The sequence below is a fragment of the Schistocerca gregaria genome, chromosome X, assembly GCF_023897955.1.
Source record: "Schistocerca gregaria isolate iqSchGreg1 chromosome X, iqSchGreg1.2, whole genome shotgun sequence".
Classification (NCBI taxonomy): Eukaryota; Metazoa; Arthropoda; class Insecta; order Orthoptera; family Acrididae; genus Schistocerca; species Schistocerca gregaria.
In genome coordinates, this window is record NC_064931.1 from 551,671,749 (window position 1) to 551,691,578 (window position 19,830).

Consider the following 19,830-nt stretch of genomic DNA (forward strand, 5'->3'; position numbering starts at 1 on the left):
CCTGCATGAAGGTTTGAATTGTCATCCTCCTGAATGCGAGTCCAGTATGCTAACCACTGCGCCATATCGCTCAGTCAAACTTCATGGAAGTGGTCACAGAAGACATGTATCTAGCTCTTCTGCTAAAGTATGTCACAACAACAGAAAAATTCATCAAGCAGTTCTAGCACACTGAGGAAATGCAACAGAAAATAGTTGGACAAAAGAGGTATGACTGCCTGCCAGATGTGGTCCCTATGGCAATTGTGGAAGTTCACCAAATGCTGTATAGCAACAGGAGAGATTCAGTAGTGTACCATGACCAGAAATGTTGGACCATATGAACTAGATACAGCAGCTTTGAGAGTTAAGCCTGTACATCACGAAGTAATATAGAGTGTGAGGGAAGCAGTATATCAGACTTTAGCACCAACCTCTAGAGACAGTTGAATGCACTAGGAAGGAGGGACTCTGCCAAGTCTGATTTTCCACAGTCATCACATGGCAAGCCAGCACATGACCTAAGAAGGTTTAACCAACTCTTCCACCAAGTAGTATAGCACCCCACAGAAGACCTCTGGGTTGAACACTACAGCCTTATCTTGGATGAGGTCACTTCCCAACATGGCACAATCATTCCATCATTGTACAGAGGCACCACCCACTAGTCTTGCTGCTAAACTCAGGAAAACTAAGTGAGGCAACCACCTATTGAAGTGAGACCACCACAGATAAAATCCATGATAGATGAGAGTCAGCAACATGTCAGGAATTCTCACTGGTGTCATCATCAACAGCCAACCAGTCTTGGCTCTAGTCAACCCAGGAGCTTCTTTTTCTGTAATGCTGAATGCTTATCATCACAAACTAAAGAATACTGTATTTTGTGAAACAACAAGTTATGTGAAAGTTGCAAATGACTAATATGTCCAGCTGACAGAAACATGCAGTGCAAAAATAACAATCAATGACAGAACACAGCCATTCGAATTTGTCATTCTATCGGAATGCAGTCATAATGTTATTCTTGCATGGGACTACTTACAGTCATCACAAGCAGTCATATACTGTGGAAGATCAGAGTGCCACTTTGGCAAACCTATTTTGACAGGCATACGCAACAAAGTTTGCTTTGAGCAGTTGTTTGCAGCTGAAGGTGATGTTATCCCATCATCATTAACAAGGTGATTTCCTGTCATCAAACTAGATGCTCAGTTAGACCTTGAAGCTTTTGTAAATTGTAAAACACTACTCCATCTCAGAAAAGAAATCCAAATATCAGTCAACTTTTATTGAAGTGTCAACAGAATATGGCCTGACCAAGTAACAACATAGGCAGGCGTTAGCCATACTGGGACAGGTTTTGAATGATTTCTAATCTGGAGTGTAGAAAACACATACCAAGCAGCACTTGGTAAAATACTGTATGAATACTGGGAAATATTCAGCATTTAACCAGTGACTGTATAGGGCATTGCCAGCTAAATGACAGGTAGTCCAGAAGGAAGTGGAGAAGATGGTACAAGGTGCTATCACTGAACTTTCAGAGAGTCCTCGATCCTCTCCTGAGGTATATGTGAAGAAGAAGGAAGGCACATTGGCATTTCTGAATCGACTACTGGTGACTGAATGGAATCACAAAAAATGTCTATTCACTTCAGCACATTGATGAAAGTGAAGACAGTTTCAAAGACCCGAGCATTTCTCAACTACAAACATGCAGACAGGATACTACCAAACTGAGGATGTCTGAAGCAAGACTGCCTTCATGACAAATGACAGCCTCTATGAGTTAAATGTTATGCCATTTGGACTATATGATGCTCTAGCCATCTTCAAATGTAATACAAAAAACCTTCTTTGACACCTAAAATGGATGATGTCTCTTTGCTATTTGGATGATATTGTCAATTTTTGAAGATATTTGAAGAACACCTAAGCCATCTGAAGACCATGATAAAGTGTGTTCAGACTGCTGGCCTCAGCTTGAATCTGAAGAAGTGCCTCTTCACCACTCAAGAAATAAAAGTCATGGGGCACCAAGTGAATGACAGTGGACTTCATCTCAATCCAGAGAAAATAAGAGCAGTAACAGATTTGTTATTTCCTCAACATATTTGTTATATAAGAAGCTTTCTCAAAATATACTCCTACTGCTGGCATGTTATAAAGGTTCTGTACCAAGGAACATCCCTCCCAAGAACCACTGCAGGGAAGCACCAACTTTTCCTGGAAAGTGGTGCATAAAAGATCTTTCCTTGTCCTTAAAGAGGCAATAACATCTTCTCCAGACATAGCATTGTATGAAGAGAATGCTGAGACAGAACTTCAGACTGGTGCTGTCAGTTATGGGTTAAGTAATGTTCTAGTAGAAGTTCAGGTAGGTGCTAAATAGTAGATGGCTTTTGCTTGCAGGGTACACTCCAAGTCTGAGAGGAACTACTCTATAACTCAATAAAGAGTGCCTTTCATTTTTGGGTCATCAAGAAGGTCTGGTGATATTTATTTTGCAAACCTCAATCATCACTTTGACAGACCACCATTGTCTATGCTGCATGGCTAGCATGAAGGATATACTGCATCCACTGGCAAGATGAGCACTGAGATTTCTGGAGTATGACATCACAGTGGAATACAAAAACATATGCAAACACAAGGGCACCAACAGTCTTTCAAGGAATCCTGTGGTAGAACACAGTAGCATGGATGAAATCTCAGTCACTGCTCATAAATGAAACTGCTGGTGAACAGAGAGAAGATCTAGCATTTCTGAAAACCATAAAACCCTTTAAGAATAAGGATCTGACCATAGGACAATTCCAGTTAATAAACAGTACAATATATAAGAGGAACCATGATCTGATGGGGCAGCGATGGCTGCTGAACATTCCAGATCATCTACATCCTTCTCATCTAGGTTCATCTACGTCCAGCTATTGTGAGGTTTTTTCCAAAATGCTCCAAAATCTGGTCACCTGATGGTCATGAAGACTCTAGACTGGATCAGATGCAGGTATCACTAGTCAGGTCTCTACCAATCTGTTAGACATTGTGTTAGCCACTGTAAGGAACACCAGAGAAGGAAGCTTTTGCTGCAATTACCTACAGGGCATCTAGTACTAATTCCCTCTGCAGTACCACCATTCCACTGAACTGGAATTGACCTCTTGGGGGGTACCCAAAAATAATGAACAGAAATTTAATGATAATAGTCTGCACTGATTACCTCACTTGCTATGCTGTCATTAAATATGTGCTGAGAGCCAAATCTCCAGAAATTCAACGCTCCTTGTAGCAAACAGCATTTTGAAGCAGGGAGCACCCCATGTGATGATCTCTGATTGCTGAAAAGTTTTCCAGTTGAGGCTAGTATCAGAGGTAATTTCACATGCAACATTACCAACAGGAGGACAACTGCCTACCACCCATAGACTAACTGCTTCACAAAATGCTTTAAAAACACATTGGCAGATATGGTGTAGATGTGTTTTAGATGTACGCTGATGCTGAATAGAAAGATTAGGATACAATACTGCATGTTGTGATATTTAAATACAATACAGTGGAGCACGACACTACATGCTTTACACTATTCTTTCTGCTCCACAGTTGTGAACCAAAACAGCAATGGACATCAGTTCCTGTTTCCATTGGACTCAGAATGACTAATGAAACATCTATCATCATGACCAAAGAAGCAAGACAGCTCACCTGCATACATACTCTGGATGCTCAGGAGAAAGACAGAGTGCTATAGCACTAAGCAACGGCCAGTGAGACTTGGTAAAGATTTTTATGCCTGTGCAGGAAGTTAAACTATTGGATATGTTACTTCAGCACTACTGTGGGGCTTCATCACTTGCTGGACATCAAATACAAAGACAAGGATTATAACTTTTCACCAAGAACACAGAAGTGAAGAAATGTTGTCCATGTCCTCTCTATGAAGCCTTACTACAGTCCTGAGGAATAGAGCAACAGTTATGGCTTCTTGTTCAAGGAAACTGAATATCTGTTAGATAATCATAAAGCTTTGATGTGAGGGGCTCTCTTCCATGCTCATCATAGTGAAGAGACTGTGACAACATTACCAGAATGTGGAGATCTGCCAGTGCTGACTTACAGACGACCATGAGCAAGATTAAGATCCAGGGTGCTGCAGTTGGCTCCAATGAGAATTTCTGAAACAATTATTCACCATTACTTGAGGAGAGGGAGCAATGTTGGACCATCTGCATGCAGTGTGATGTAGCATTTTATGTTGCTGGTTGGGGTGCTGCAGATCCCCAGCTCAAACCCAACAATCAGCAATTATTTGTTCTTTAGTATTTATTATTTATGGGGGGGTTCTTGAAAGTTCTTACATGTGAATATTTGGTATTTGTGTAAATAGCACCATTCTCCATCTAGGAGTTCTGTTCTGGCTGTACACTGGTGTTTGAAATAAACCTACTTTCACTGCTACATGGTGTACTTCCCTGATGACCCTGCTTTAGGAATAAGACTTGATTCTAGTTACAATGTGGCAGTATGATAAAATAAAGTCACATTGTTTGAGATGTGGTCTGCATTTATGATGATAACCTGTTTATCACTACACACATCATCTGCAGAATCTAAATAATAATGTAGACTAACCAGAATTATACAAATATCTGGAAGACTTAAATGATACACTGCATATAGAAGGTAAGATAAACAAATTAATTACACACTCATGTAGCTCAAGCCTACTAGCACATTTTGTCAATGTAAATGTGACAAGAAGACACTTCACGTCCATGAAGAAATAGAGTAATCAACTATAACACTTTTCAGATTCCCACAAAAGTTCATCAAAGAGTTCAGAAAAGGAAGGATATTAAAGCTGCAGAATTAGGCACATAAATGGTTTCCGTAGGGCTGTGGGCATCAGTTATTTGCATTAGTTTGAATATGTTGTTCACAAAGTATATCACTGAAAAGTTACCTTTGCACTTTGGGTATAGGGATCAATTTCTTTTACTATAAAGCTCTTAATCTCTCCCATAAATCTGTTATTTTATTTTTTTATTTTTTTTTAAAAACTATATATTACTCTGATTTCTTGGCACAAAACACTGTGATGCTATCATTGCCTCATTTATTGTCAGCCTGCAGTTGCTTCTAACAAATTAAAACACATGTGTCCTCTCAGTGGCTAAACACTGGCAGATGGCGCTATTTCTTCCACATTAAATACAAATTCCTCTAGACTCCTGGCCTCCGACTCAGTAGATTACATCCACAAACACATCTATACCATTTTGTAATACCAAATGCCATCATATGATGTATGCTGGAGTGTGCTTTGTGTATCACTATCATTTTCTTATTTTTCCTGTGCCATTTACAAATGATGAGCAGAAAAGTAAACTTCCAGAAAGCCCCCATGGGATTACAAATTTCTCTGATTTTATTTTCATAGATGTTTCATGAAATATATGTGGGAAGAAGTAATATATTGAGTGACTCTTCTTTTCTATCTGCTGCTGCCTTTCCTACAACTGCGCTGTTGGCCATTAAAATTGCAGCACCAGGTAGAAGTTTTACATACTGTGTGTAAACAGTGCAATAGGAATGAAACATGATTAAAATTCCAGAATGAGATTTTCACTCTGCAGCGGAGTGTGCGCTGATATGAAACTTCCTGGCAGATTAAAACTGTGTGCCCGACCGAGACTCGAACTCGGGACCTTTGCCTTTCGCGGGCAAGTGCTCTACCAACTGAGCTACCGAAGCACAACTCGCGCCCGGTACTCACAGCTTTACTTCTGCCAGTACCTCATCTCCTACCTTCCAAACTTTACAGAAGCTCTCCTGCGAAGTGAGTACCGGGCGTGAGTCGTGCTTCGGTAGCTCAGTTGGTAGAACACTTGCCCGCGAAAGGCAAAGGTCCCGAGTTCGAGTCTCGGTCGGGCACACAGTTTTAATCTGCCAGGAAGTTTCATATCAGCGCACACTCCGCTGCAGAGTGAAAATCTCATTCTGGAAACATCCCCCAGGCTGTGGCTAAGCCATATCTCCGCAATATCCTTTCTTTCAGGAGTGTCAGTTCTGCATGGTTCGCAGGAGACCTTCTGTAAAGTTTGGAAGGTAGGAGACGAGGTACTGGCAGAAGTAAAGCTGTGAGTACCGGGTGTGAGTCGTGCTTCGGTAGCTCAGTTGGTAGAGCACTTGCCCACAAAAGGCAAAGGTCCCGAGTTCGAGTCTCGGTCGGGCACACAGTTTTAATCTGCCAGGAAGTTTCATGATTAAAATTGTAAGTGAACTGGGGGTGCACAGGGTGTGAAATTTAGTACACAGAGCTGCCACCTCTAACAGCAACAATTTCATTAACATGGCTGAACATCGGGTCTGGATGACAGATATTGATGCATCATTCCAGACTGCTTTAGCTCTATGCAAGAGATCACTAACCATAGTGGCTGGTATGTGGTGGTATACAACTACCTTGGCAATTCATAATTGGATGTTTTCAACTCGACCCTCCTTATCGAGGAAGGTCCCAACAGCACCAGCAACATGTGGTCTTGCCATATCTTGTTGAAAGAGAACATCATTGAGACCTCAAAGAGACTGCCTTCACACATCAGAAATGTAATGCCTACTGCTCAAATTACTAGATGTTGCATACAATATCTATTCATTACTTAGTAAAGTATATTGCATGACGTTTAAAGTACCATTTCATTATTGCCTGTAACACTTTGTTACATGCATGTTTTCTTCCCTGCACATGGTTTGTTCCCATATTTAAGCAAAGTCAGTAGTTTTGATAGTTTTCGAATTTGTTATATTTGGCAGAGCATGTCACTGACGACACAAAGCAATGAATATATTTCATTAGTTATCATGTCTTCTTTTCATAGGCAATTTGTAATCTACTCTGGCAGAGTCATCAGTAAGTGTAAGCTTCCAATTCCTTACTCAAAGATCAGTTTCACGCATGCAGTATATGCAGTAGTGTGAGTGACATGTCTGGGAACTGCTTATCTCCAACATCACTTAGTTCAACCTATCTACGTTTCTTATAAAGTGTTCTGATTGATAATAAAATTAAGTTGTAAACTAAATGTTGACTTGATGTGAATGGAGGAATTAGTTTCAGTTCAGAATGACTATACTACTTGTATGAGTTTTTATTAACAGCAATTTAGTGCATTTTCTCAGTGTGTAGTGCAATCATCATGAGACAGAAAAGAAACAAACTGTGAGCTTTCTTCAGAGAAGATACAGGAAACAAAGCAAAGTGTGACTTTTATCAACTATCAGAAAGGTTGTTTCAAAAAGAGAGCTGGTTTTGAAATGGCTGGTAAATTTTTGTTTGTCAGTTGGTTACATTGTTTCGTTTTGTTTCTATTTCCAGGAACATTCTGACTGTAAAAATATTTTATCAGAATAGAGAAAGTTATGCAGAAACTAACTGGCAGGTGACTTCATGAGATTATAGGGCATAATAAGGCACCAAGTGGATCATCAGTTCACAGATAAAAAGGTTCTTTGAGACAGATTCAACTGTAAACCTTAAAAGTCCTTGGTGTTGTCATTCTGGCCAAAGTGAGCAGAACATTGTAGTGGTTTGTGGCAGTGTGGCTGTTAGCCCAATGAAATCAATTCATCACCATTCCCAACAACTGTGCTTAAGTTTTTCTTCTCTACATAAAATCCTTGAGTATGACCTACATTAGCATGCTTATAAAATTAAGTTGATGCAGCAACTGAAAGTGACAGATCACCTGAAGAGGCAACAGCTTCTTGACTGGGTTCTGAGAGGATGACAGGAGATTGACAGCTATGCCAACAAAATCATGATGAACCATACTTCCACTTAAATGGTTTTAAGAACAAGTAGAACTGCTGTATCTGGGTGGTGGCAGAAAATCTTTGCATGATCCAAGAAAGGAAAATGCATTAACAGTGTGTGATAGTTTGGTGTGGCTTTTGGTTGGTGGACAAGCTGTGACAGTTAATGGAGGCTGCTAGTGTACAACAGTAAGCGAGTTTTTGGGGCCTCATTTGGATGGAATGGACAATGAAGATCTGTGGATTCAGCAGGACAGTACCACCAGCCATACTTCCTGCAAAACAATTCAGTTGCTCCATGAATGGTTCCTGGATGATCTCATTTCATGCAATGCTGACCATCAGTGGCCACCAAGGTCATGTGACTTAATTCCTTGTGACTGTTTCCTTTGTGGTCACCTTAAGTCAACAGTGTACGACAAAACCCCCAAAATATCCATGACTTGAAGGAGGAAATTTTATGAGTTGTCAGCAAAATGGATAAGGAAACTTGTCATGCAGTCGTAGTTAATTTCATGGACAGGGTTCTCACATGAAAGTACAGTAGAGGAGGTCATATGCCTCACATTTTTCATACATGAAATGGGAAGGTTAGATGAACAGTTTATGTACAGGGTGTTTCACAAATGACCGGTATATTTGAAACGGCAATAAAAACTAAACGAGCAGCGATAGAAATACACCGTTTGTTGCAATATGCTTGTGGCAACAGTACATTTTCAGGCGGACAAACTTTCGAAATTACAGTAGTTACAATTTTCAACAACAGATGGCACTGCAAGTGATGTGAAAGATATAGAAGACAACGCAGTCTGTGGGTGCGCCATTCTGTACGTCGTCTTTCTGCTGTAAGCGTGTACTGTTCACAACGTGCAAGTGTGCTGTGGACAACATGGTTTATTCCTTAGAACAGAGGATTTTTCTGGTGTTGGAATTCCACTGCCTAGAACACAGTGTTGTTGCAACAAGACGAAGTTTTCAACAGAGGTTTAATGTAACCAAAGGACCAAAAAACGCTACAATAAAGGATCTGTTTGAAAAATTTCAACGGATTGGGAACATGACGGATGAACGTGCTGGAAAGGTAGGGCGACCGCGTACGGCAACCACAGAGGGCAACGCGCAGCTAGTGCAGCAGGTGATCCAACAGCGGCCTCAGGTTTCTGTTCGCTGTGTTGCACCTGCGGTCCAAATGACGCCAACGTCCACGTATCGTCTCATGCGCCAGAGTTTACACCTCTATCCACACAAAATTCAAACGTGGCAACCCCTCAGCGCCGCTACCATTGCTGCATGAAAGACATTCGCTAACGATATAGTGCACAGGATTGATGACGGCGATATGCATGTGGGCAGCATTTGGTTTACTGACGAAGCTTATTTTTACTTGGACGGCTTCGTCAATAAACAGAACTGGCACATATGGGGAACTGAAAAGCCCCATGTTGCAGTCCCATCGTCCCTGCATCCTCAAAAATTACTGGTCTGGGCCGCCATTTCTTCCAAAGGAATCATTGGCCCATTTTTCAGATCCGAAATGATTACTGCATCACGCTATCTGGACATTCTTCATGAATTTGTGGTGGTGCAAACTGCCTTAGACGACACTGCGAACACCTCGTGGTTTATGCAAGATGGTGCCCGGCCACATCGCACGGCCGACGTCTTTAATTTCCTGAATAATATTTCGATGATCATGTGATAGCTTTGGGCTATCCGAAACATACAGGAGGCGGTGTGGATTGGCCTCCCTATTCGCCAGACATGAACCCCTGTGACTTCTTTCTGTGGGGACACTTGAAATACCAGGTGTACCACCAGAATCCAGAAACAATTGAACAGCTGAAGCAGTACATCTCATCTGCATGTGAAGCCATTCCGCCAGATACGTTGTCAAAGGTTTCGGGTAATTTCACTCAGAGACTACGCCATATTATTGCTACGCATGGTGGATATGTGGAAAATATCGTAGTATACAGTTGACAATTGTAACTACTGTAATTTCGAACGTTTGTCTGCCTGAAAATGTACTGTTGTCCCAAGCATATTGCAACAAACGGTGTATTTCTATCGCTGCTCATGTAGTTTGTATTGCCGTTTCAAATACACCGGTCATTTTTGAAACACCCTGTATTTTGTTTCTATTTTTTTGTAAAAATAAACTTATTAGTGTGATATATCAAAACCAGCTCTCTTAGTGAGAGAAGAATCCACAACAAATTTGGAAAAAATATTGCCCTTGAAATTATTTCCTACAGAGCTGCATCTCCTACCACAGGTTTCTATACTATCAGTACTACTAAGAACAGCATATTTTTTGGTTGCTCACAGCTATAATATAAAAACCACTCCATTATGGCACCTTACCTTAAAAATTATGAATTCAAGTCTGACATCAAAAAACAGCTTTAACTACATTATCTGAAATCTCAAAACACTCCTTTGTTCCACAGCTATTCTGTTGCATCACTCAGTTGTCAATAAATACTAGCATGTTCTCTGCTCAGCACTATCATCATGTTTTACAGGCTTTATGTGTAATGACATTCATTATTAGTCATGTACTGCATAACTGATACTTTGTAATGCGTTTGTGTCTCGATAATATATATATAACAAAAATATAACAAAAATTATTCATTGCTTTTGTAACTTTAACCAGAGATTATGGTGGTGTGTATGCAATGGAATCCTGCACCATCACTCCATGTACTGAGCCTGAATGATGATAATTAATAGAATCTGGAGTTGTTCCTGGAGACTGCACATACAGACACATCCATTGTGATTCTGTATACAGAACTGGAACTCTTCTGAAAAGATGGTGTGGTGTCATTCTTGTGTTCATTGTTGTCTTTGGCACATCATTGTTGATGCACCTCTTCCCACTGCCACATGAAGTTTGGTTTCCATGTTGATAGTCTCCAGTGCTCCAGATGTCATCACACTTTCCATGTGGAAACATGTCTTACTGCAAATAAGCCCATTTCTTGATTAAAAGTATGTGTTAAATCACAGTCTTGATAGGCTGATCATATTGATGAAGTCTAACCTGTGCTGGTAAATGTTTCTCCTTCTTACATAGGGCATAATAGAATCCTCTCATGTACAATTACCACTCAAATGTGATTTATGAATGAGGAATCTATTGTGTAACCTTCCTTATACATAGAATTTAGACGGCATTACTCCTCCTTGCTTCAAGCAATTGTGCTCAAATGATAATCACTTTCATATCCAAGTACTCAGTGCACATCACACTATTTTGATGTTTGTTACCTGCTGTTTTAATACTCAAAAGTGTAATTTTGTTTGGTTGTTACACTTTAAATCAGTACATCCATCGAAGTGCCATAGAAAGTGGTATAGGCAAGTACATTCAAATACAGAGATATGAAAATAAGTGGAATACAGTGCTGTGGTCAGCAACACCTATGTAAGACAATAAGTGTCTGGTGTAGTTGTTAGATTGGTAACTGCTGCTACAATGGCAGATTATCAACATTTAAGTGAGTTTGAATGTGGTGTTATAGTCAGTGCACGAATGATGGGACACAGCATTTCCAAGGTAGTGGTGAATTGGAGATTTCCCCGAATGACCATTTCATGAGTGTACCCTTGAATATCAACAATCCTGTAAAACATTAAACCTCTGACATCACTGCAGCCATAAAAAGTTCCTACAAGAACAGGCCCAATGATGACTGAAGAGAATCATTCAACATGATGGAAACCATACCAAAACTTGCTCCAGATTTCAATACTACATCATCAAAAAGTGTCAGTGTGTGAACCGTTCAATGCTACATCATCAACATGGGCTTTTGGAGCCAAAGGCCCACCCTTGTACCGTTGATGACTGCATGAGACAAAGCGTTACACATCGCCTGGGCCCGTCAACACTGACATTGCACTGTTGATGACTAGAAACATGTTGCCCTGTCAGACAAATCTCATTTCAAATTGTATTGAAGAAATGGATGTGTATGGGTATGGGCACAACCTCATGAATCAATGGACACTGCATGTCAGCAGGGGACTGTTCAAGCTGGTGGAGGCCCTGTAATGGTGTGGGGGCGTGTGCAGTTGGAGTGATATGGGGCCCCTCATAGTCTAGATGTGACTGACAGGTGACATGTATGTAGACATCCTGTCTGATCACCTGCATCCATTCATACCTATTGTGCATTACAAAGGACTTTGAAAAATCCAGCAGGACAAAGTGGCACCCCACACATCGAGAATTGCTACAGAGTGGCTCCAGGAACATTCTGAGTTTAAACACTTCTGATGGCCACCAAACTCCACAGACCAGCCCTGCAGCACTACTTCAGATATTAGTCCAGTCCATGCCACTTTGTGTTGCACCACTTCTATGTGCACGTGGGAGCCCTACATGATATCTGGCATGCGTACCAGTTTCTTTGGCTCTTCAGTGTATAATCCAGTCCTGGCACTCAGTCTCAGTGTTCAGTAAGTTTTGCTGCATTTGCTGCAATTGCTGGCATTTTGGTCCCATTATATACAGCATAATCACTGTAAATAACCTCATGGAATTTGACATTATCGCGCAGGTCATTAATGTGTATGTGAACAGTGATGTGACACTGCTGTGATGTACACCAAAGCCTATTTTCTTGTCTGGTGATCACTTCATGTTGAAAATGACATACTGAAGTCTTCAGACCATTCACATAGCTTGTATGATACTCCATAACCCCACCTTTTGTTGACTAGATGTTTTACATTAAAATACATACACCATCATTTGTCAGTGCTAACAGGCAAGAACAGCTGCTTTGAAAAATACGCACTGTCATTTGATAGCACTAGCAGCCAAGACTAGCTGCTTTAAGGTACGTAGTAAAATATTGTTTACAGTTATGATACAATTGTTTATCTTTTATTAATATTATGGTTGGCACCAATTATAATCATGTTTCATTGCACATTTAGCTAGAAAGGAATACATCTACTTCTGGGCTGCTGGTAACAAGGAAACAAAGATGTGGTATTCCATTAGATGAGGAGGGACTACACTACAATCTGAATTATTAACTAAATAAAAGTGACTCAGTGACTATGACTTCTCTCCTGCATCTGAAAATGACCCAGTTTACAATCCCCAAGATTCAAGATCCTCTTCAGATCTAAATGAAAGTGATGATGACTCCTTTTCTGATAAGGTTCATGGTACCATATGTAATTCTGGTAATGGTAATGGTGTTGATTAAAATGGTATCCCAATTTATAAAACAGTTGCACAAAATATACCACGAATAATTTTTATTTGGGACTCAGAAGTTAATATTTCCATACATTTTGATACCCATTCTGTTGTTTACAAAATGTTGGTATGACAAGGCATATTTAACAATTTTGTGTTCGGAGAAAAAAAAAAGACTTGACTGGCCAACAGGGTTGACACTTATGAGGAAGAAATAGGTACACTTATTGGCGTAATGCTAATTTTAGGGTTAAACAAAGTCTCAGAAATTTCTCTTTATTTGTTAGAGAAAACACTGTATGAAAATAAAGTTTAAAAGCCACTATGCCTCATGACAAGTTTCTAGTGTTATTACCTTTTTGGCATTTTGTTGTTGATGATGCCCCTAGAAACAAAAATGACAGGACTTACAAACTACAGTTGTTAGATGAACATCTGAAGAGCAACTCTCAAACTGTTCCAACCCCTGAAAGAGATGTGGTAATTGATGAATCTATGATTTCTTGGAGAGAAAGCTAATTTTTTAGGCAGTATATCCCCAACAAGTCCCACACATATGGTGTAAAACAGTAAAAAATGTGTACAGAGGAAAGTTCAACTTTTTCCTTTGGTATCTGTCAATGGACAGATGACAAACTGCAAGATGCTATGAAAATATATGGGCATCTTTATGGAAAAGACCAAACTCTTTATGCTGACAATTTCTATACAAGCATTTCTCTAGTTCATAAGTTGTTACATAAAAATATGCTTCTCTGAGGAACTGCTTCTCTATGGAACAATTTGTCCAGATGGAGCAGGACGTTCTGTGGATATTGTCAAGAAGAAGCTTAAAAAGAGGGAAATGTGTGGAGCAGAGGACAATAATGGAGTCAAAATGTTTAACTGGGTGGATAAAAAGAGAGTTCTAATGATTTAAGTGGTTCTTGCACATACAAAAAAGAAGAAGGGAAACTACAACATAAAATCACATTGAGATTCTTAGAGAAAGGTGAGTAGCTCAGGTGAGTAAAGATAAGGAAAGAAAATAACTGTGGCTATATTTTGGACACCACCTTGGAAGTTGCCTAAACTAACTTACAAAAACCACAGAAATCTCAGATCATAATTACAGTACTGGGATTTCAACTGTGTTTCATCAAAATATGAGTCCAGGATCTTAAAAACCACAAAACCTCATTAATTATCTTATATAAACAAGGATGGGGAAAGGAAGTGGGTGTTCCCTTGTTGAAAGATCCATTATAATATATGTTTTTCTGTATTATGACCATGAAGGGATTTACAGAAGTCACACTTCGTTTAAACCTTTCTTTTATTGTTCAGGTGGTTAATTTGAAAAACAAACTGCTAGCCATATCTTGATCTATATCTACATCTATACTCTGCAAACCATTGAAGTGCATGGCAGAGAGTACATCCTATTGAATGAGTTATTAGAGTATCTTCCAGTACCATTCACATATGGAGCACAGGAAGAATAATTGTTTAAATGCCTTGGTGCATGCTGCAATTAATCTAATCTTTTCCTCATGATCCCAATGGGAGGTATATTTAGGAGGTTGTAATATATTCCTAGAGTAATCATTTAAAGCCTGTTCTTGAAACTTTGTTAGTTGACTTTCTCAGAATAGTTTATGTCTATCTTCAAGACTATGCCAGTTATGTTCTTTCAACATCTCTGTTACACTCACCCATGGATCAAACAAACCTGTGACCATACATGCTGCCATTCTCTGTATAAATTCAATATCCCTTGCTAGTCCTATACGGTACAGATTTCACACATTTGGGCAATATTCTGTGATAGGTCGCATGAGTGATTTGTAAGCAGCCTCCTTTGTAAACTGATTGCATTTCCCTAGAATTCTACCAAGTCTGCTACCTGATTTATTCATGACTGAGCCTATGTGATCATTACATTTCATGTCCATACTAAAAGTTACATGCAGGCATTTTTATGAGTTTACTGATTCCAACAGTGACTCACTTATATTATATTCAAAAGATACTATGGTTTTTTTTTTCATTTAGTGAAGCGCACAATCTTACATTTGTGAACATTTAAAATAAGCTGCCAATGATTGCACTACTTTGAAATCTTATCACGTCTAAATGAATATTTGTGCAGCTTTGGTCAGACTGTATTTCACTGTAGATAACTACATCACCTATGAAAAGTATGATGTGGTACCAAGACAAGTGCTTTTTAGAAACTGAGAACACTGCAGCTACCTGAATGCCCTGACCAATGGCCTTCAGGATGAAATGTGAAAAAAGTGTAAGTTGGGTTTATGTTTTGGAGATTGATGCTGGTTGGCATGGAGGAAGTCACTCTGTTTGATATACCTCATTATATTTGAGCTCCTGTCACAAGCATAAGTGAATAAAAGATTTAGTGTTACAAATGTATGACAAACAACTCAGAAGTCTTATGTAGGTAAATTTTAGTTTTCCTGGAGTGAATCATCTTCAGTCTTTACAATCTCAAACACTACACCTCTTTCTGATCATTGACATTCTGTTCACTGATGGGATTTAGCCAGTCCTCCAAGCTCTTACCCTCATCAGAGGCCTCATTAATTAATGTTTCACCATTAAGTAAAAGAAAAGGTATGATCATCATTTTATTCTGACTCAGTTTCAACATTCTAAAAATACAGTTATAAGAAGCTTAATTATTGGTGTATGTGACCTATCCTAAACCAACTAGATTACTGTGAACTTCTCATAAAGTACCTAATAAACACAAAATGAGTCATTTTAAATTAGCAAGAACAACTGAGAGAGAGTGAGTATGAAACAAAGTAGCACAAGAAAAAGAATTTGACACATAATGCATGGCCAAATATTATGATCCAAACTATACACTATGCAAGTTTCAGTTGTAAGAAATAGAAAACTAAATCTTAGTTCAATGTTTCATGTAATAATAAGGCTTTAACATAATGATAGCACAGTTAACTAATATTACCATTAAACATGTTGACCAACTTTCTTTTTACAACACATAGCTTTATAGCATTTCAGTAATTTAATTAAAAATTTTAGCTCAAATAGCAGCTCAGAAAAAATGCAAAATACAATTGTTACTATATCATTGATTAAAGTGTATGACTATAAAAAGCATTCCTATGAGCACATAAGACAGGAAAAGCAATGATGTATGTGACTTCCATGAAGTATTCAAGCTGAAAATGGGAAACAAAATTTTAAATGTGACTGTATTACATGAAAGGAAAGAATGTTGAATGTCCTTTAGAGGAAAAATATTATAGCTGATGGCATGAGAAAAGTAGCACTGAGGAGAAGAAACTATAACTAAATTTAGTTCAGGATGTGATAGAAATAGCACAAATGGAAGTGAACAATGATGGGACTCAGAATACGGAATTCCTGCTTTCACAAGTGTAGTAAGAAATTTCTGGTAGAATGTAATTAATGTAGGAATAAAGGAAAACAGTGACCAAGTGTGCATATGCAAAGACACACACACACACACACACACACACACACACACACACACACACACACACACACACAGAGAGAGAGAGAGAGAGAGAGAGAGAGGCGTGCACGTGGTTGGTGTAGGGGTTGTGTTGGTGGGCTGGATGGACTGGTCTGGGTCAGGTGATGTGGGTGGGCAGAGAGAGAGAGAGAGAGAGAGAGAGAGAGAGAGAGAGAGAGAGAGAGAGAGAGAGGTGGGAGGCAGGAAGAGGGTTTGGGGCTGGATAGCTAGCAGCTTGGAGCTAGGCAGCAAGTTTTCTGGCTGGAAATGTGAGGAGGGAGGGGTGGCAGTTGTAAGAGCTAGGCAAGTGATGGATGGGTTCTGGACTGGGGAAGAAGGGAGCAAGATGGAGGTGATGTGGAGATGTGAATCAAGAGGGGGTGATACAACAGAGAAAGAAGAAACTGTTGGGTGGAGGGTGTGGGGACAATGGGTTAATTGAGATGTAGGGCAGGAGGGTTATGGGAGCAAAGGATATGTTGTATGGTTAATTCTCTTCTGTGTGGTTCAGAAATGCTGGTGGTGGAGGGAAGGATCCAGATAGCCTGGGTTGTGAAGCAGACATTGACATTTAGTATTCTGTGCTCAGCTGCATATTGTACCACTGTGTAGTCATCATTACTTTTGGCCACAGTCTACTGGTTGCCATTCATTTTTGTGGACAGCTGCGCAGTAGTTGTGGCAGTGATGGTATATGACATGGCTGCTTTCACAGGTGGCTCTGCCCCTCTGATGTGGTACAATAAGCATATGACCAGACTCGAATAGAAAGTGCTGGGTGTGTGGATTGGGCAGATCTTGCACCTGGGACTTCCACAGGGATCCACATGGCAAGGGGGTTGCAAGTGACACAGGGATGAACTATAATGTTGTGTATGTTGGATGGGTAATGTAATGCAGCTTTACAAGAGATGAGTAAGATTTTCCTCATTTGAGGCCATGATGGTAAATAATAATCAAAGCCCTGGCAAAGGATATGGTTGAGTTATTATAGACCAGGGTGATATTGAGTGATGAAGGGAGTGCTCCTTTGTAGATAATTCTTGGGGATGGTATGAGGATGAGGGTGTGGTGGATATGTACCATATGTGTGGAGGATATGTGCCAGGAAATATATTTGCAGACAAGGTTTGAGGATTAGTGCCCATCTGTGAAGGCCCTTGTGAGGCCTTTAGCATGCTAGACAAGGAAGTCTTGTCACTGAAGATTCACTATACACTGGTGACAAGTAAGCATAGAAGGCATATTTTGGCATGGAAGGGATGGCAGCTATCAAAGTGCTGGTAGTGGTAATAATTATTTCAATGGTTGCTTCACAACTGGGTCCATCCAGGTCCTTCCCTCCATCACCAACTTTTCGAAACTACACAAATGAGAGTTATCCTTGCAATGCATCCTTCACTCCTGTAAACCTGCTGGCCTCAATCTCTGTCAGTCCACTACTCCCAGACAACACTTTCCTCTTCCCTTCCCCATCACCCACTCCCGATTCATGTCTCCACGTCACATTCTTTGTGCACTGTGCCCCACCAGCTCTGGTAAATGTGCATACATGCCTAGCTTGTGTGGCTGCCACCCCTCCCTCATGCATTCCTAGCCAGAAAACTGGCTATCTCCCTGCAATCCACTAGCTAACAACCCCTAACAAATCTTCCTGCCTTCTGCCTCTCATCCAGTCTGCCCAGTCTGCCCAACCCAACACAACCATTACTCCACTCAGTGTACCTGCTTAACTGTAACCATACCGTAGAAACTTCTAACTTGATTGACAGTCTTATACAGCAATTAATTTCTAGAAAGTCCAACAGATTCATAACAGCACCAGTTATAGAAATGTTGAAGAATCTTGTGCAAGAAGGAATTATAGAAAAGAGTTCTTCAGATCATCTGAAACATTTTTTTATGATTATGTTGATAACATAAAAAAAGTGGACCCCTGGTCAGTATTGAGACATTGAGGTCCCAGCTTGTATTCATTGTGACAATCTGCCTCACTGGACTCATATTCAGGATTCTTTTAGATTTTTGTCTCAATATGTTCTTTCTCTGTCTGCTTTCATTACTTGAAAAATCTGAACATCTTGAGAACACAATGAAACAGCATATCAAAGATCAGGTAATGGAGAAAGTATCTCTAGAAGAAATATGGTCTGCAATATTTAAAAAATGTGAAATTTATAATGTATTTTTGAGAAATGTAGAGAAAATTGTTAATCTTGCAGTATGCCTGCCAGGTATAAATGCTGCAGCAGAAAAAGTTTTCAGTTTGATTAACATGTACTGGCATAATGAAAAAGGCCATACTAGTTTTGATACAATGGCAGCTATTACTGTTGTGAAAACTCAGTTCAGTCTATCTTTCACAGAATTTATGATTATCTCCTTCTCACAAGCAACTATGAGAATCACTTCATTCTTCAGACAAATGTAAGAAAGTTAATCTCAGGATGAAGTGAATAATTTTTATCTGATTACTGATTGGTAATATTAAATAGTGTTATATATATATATATATATATATATATATATATATATATATATATATATATATATATATATATATATATATATATTAGATATTCTGACTCTTTAAAATGTTTCTTAGAATACATTCTTTTGCTTTGCTCGTATGTTTTATTTTTAATTACATGTACAATTGCTTCTCTTGTCAGTTACTGTAATGTTTTGAAATCAATAATAGACCTATGATGATTCACAAGCCAAAAAATCCATAGCAAGAACGTATCTTCTAATTGTGTATCTTCTAATTATATGAGCAAAGCAAAAGAATGTATTCTAAAAAACATTTTAAAGAGTCAGAATATCTAATTGGTCTAAATCTATTTGTAAGGGTTGTCCTTTCACTTTTGTACTAAGTACAATAAAAATCACATTGTGTTATATTAGTTTATGAATCTGTTAATATGTATCTACCACTGTATGGTAGTTTTATTAGTGCTCTTGATTAGTACTCTTGTTACTGAGATATTTATGTGTGTTAATCTATTACAGCACTTAATAACCGAGTTTTACATAAATACCATAGGGGAGAAATTTTAGTTAGCCCTCCAATAAATGTAAGATATACCAGTGATTTTTTTCTGTTTCATGAAGAGAAATAATATTAAAAATGAATACTGTCAACTCCTGACATTTGTCATTTGTACACAGTCTCATTCTGTCAATGGTTATTTCTGTGAATATCAAACCAGCTATCCTTAATTCACATACAACAGACAATTGCTATAACTAAAGCTGTGAGACCAGGTCATCAGTCATGCCCGGAGAGCTC

General features: G+C 39.2%; 1 protein-coding gene and 1 non-coding gene across 3 annotated transcripts in view; one reads left to right on the top strand and one right to left on the bottom strand.

The window, feature by feature from the left end:
- LOC126297448 (potassium voltage-gated channel subfamily H member 6) overlaps positions 1-19,830 on the bottom strand; it is a 2,320,485-nt gene that overhangs the window by 358,465 nt on the left and 1,942,190 nt on the right. The window lies entirely within an intron of this gene.
- On the top strand, positions 6,147-6,221 carry Trnal-caa (transfer RNA leucine (anticodon CAA)). The gene has a single exon. It is a non-coding gene; the product is annotated as a tRNA-Leu (tRNA).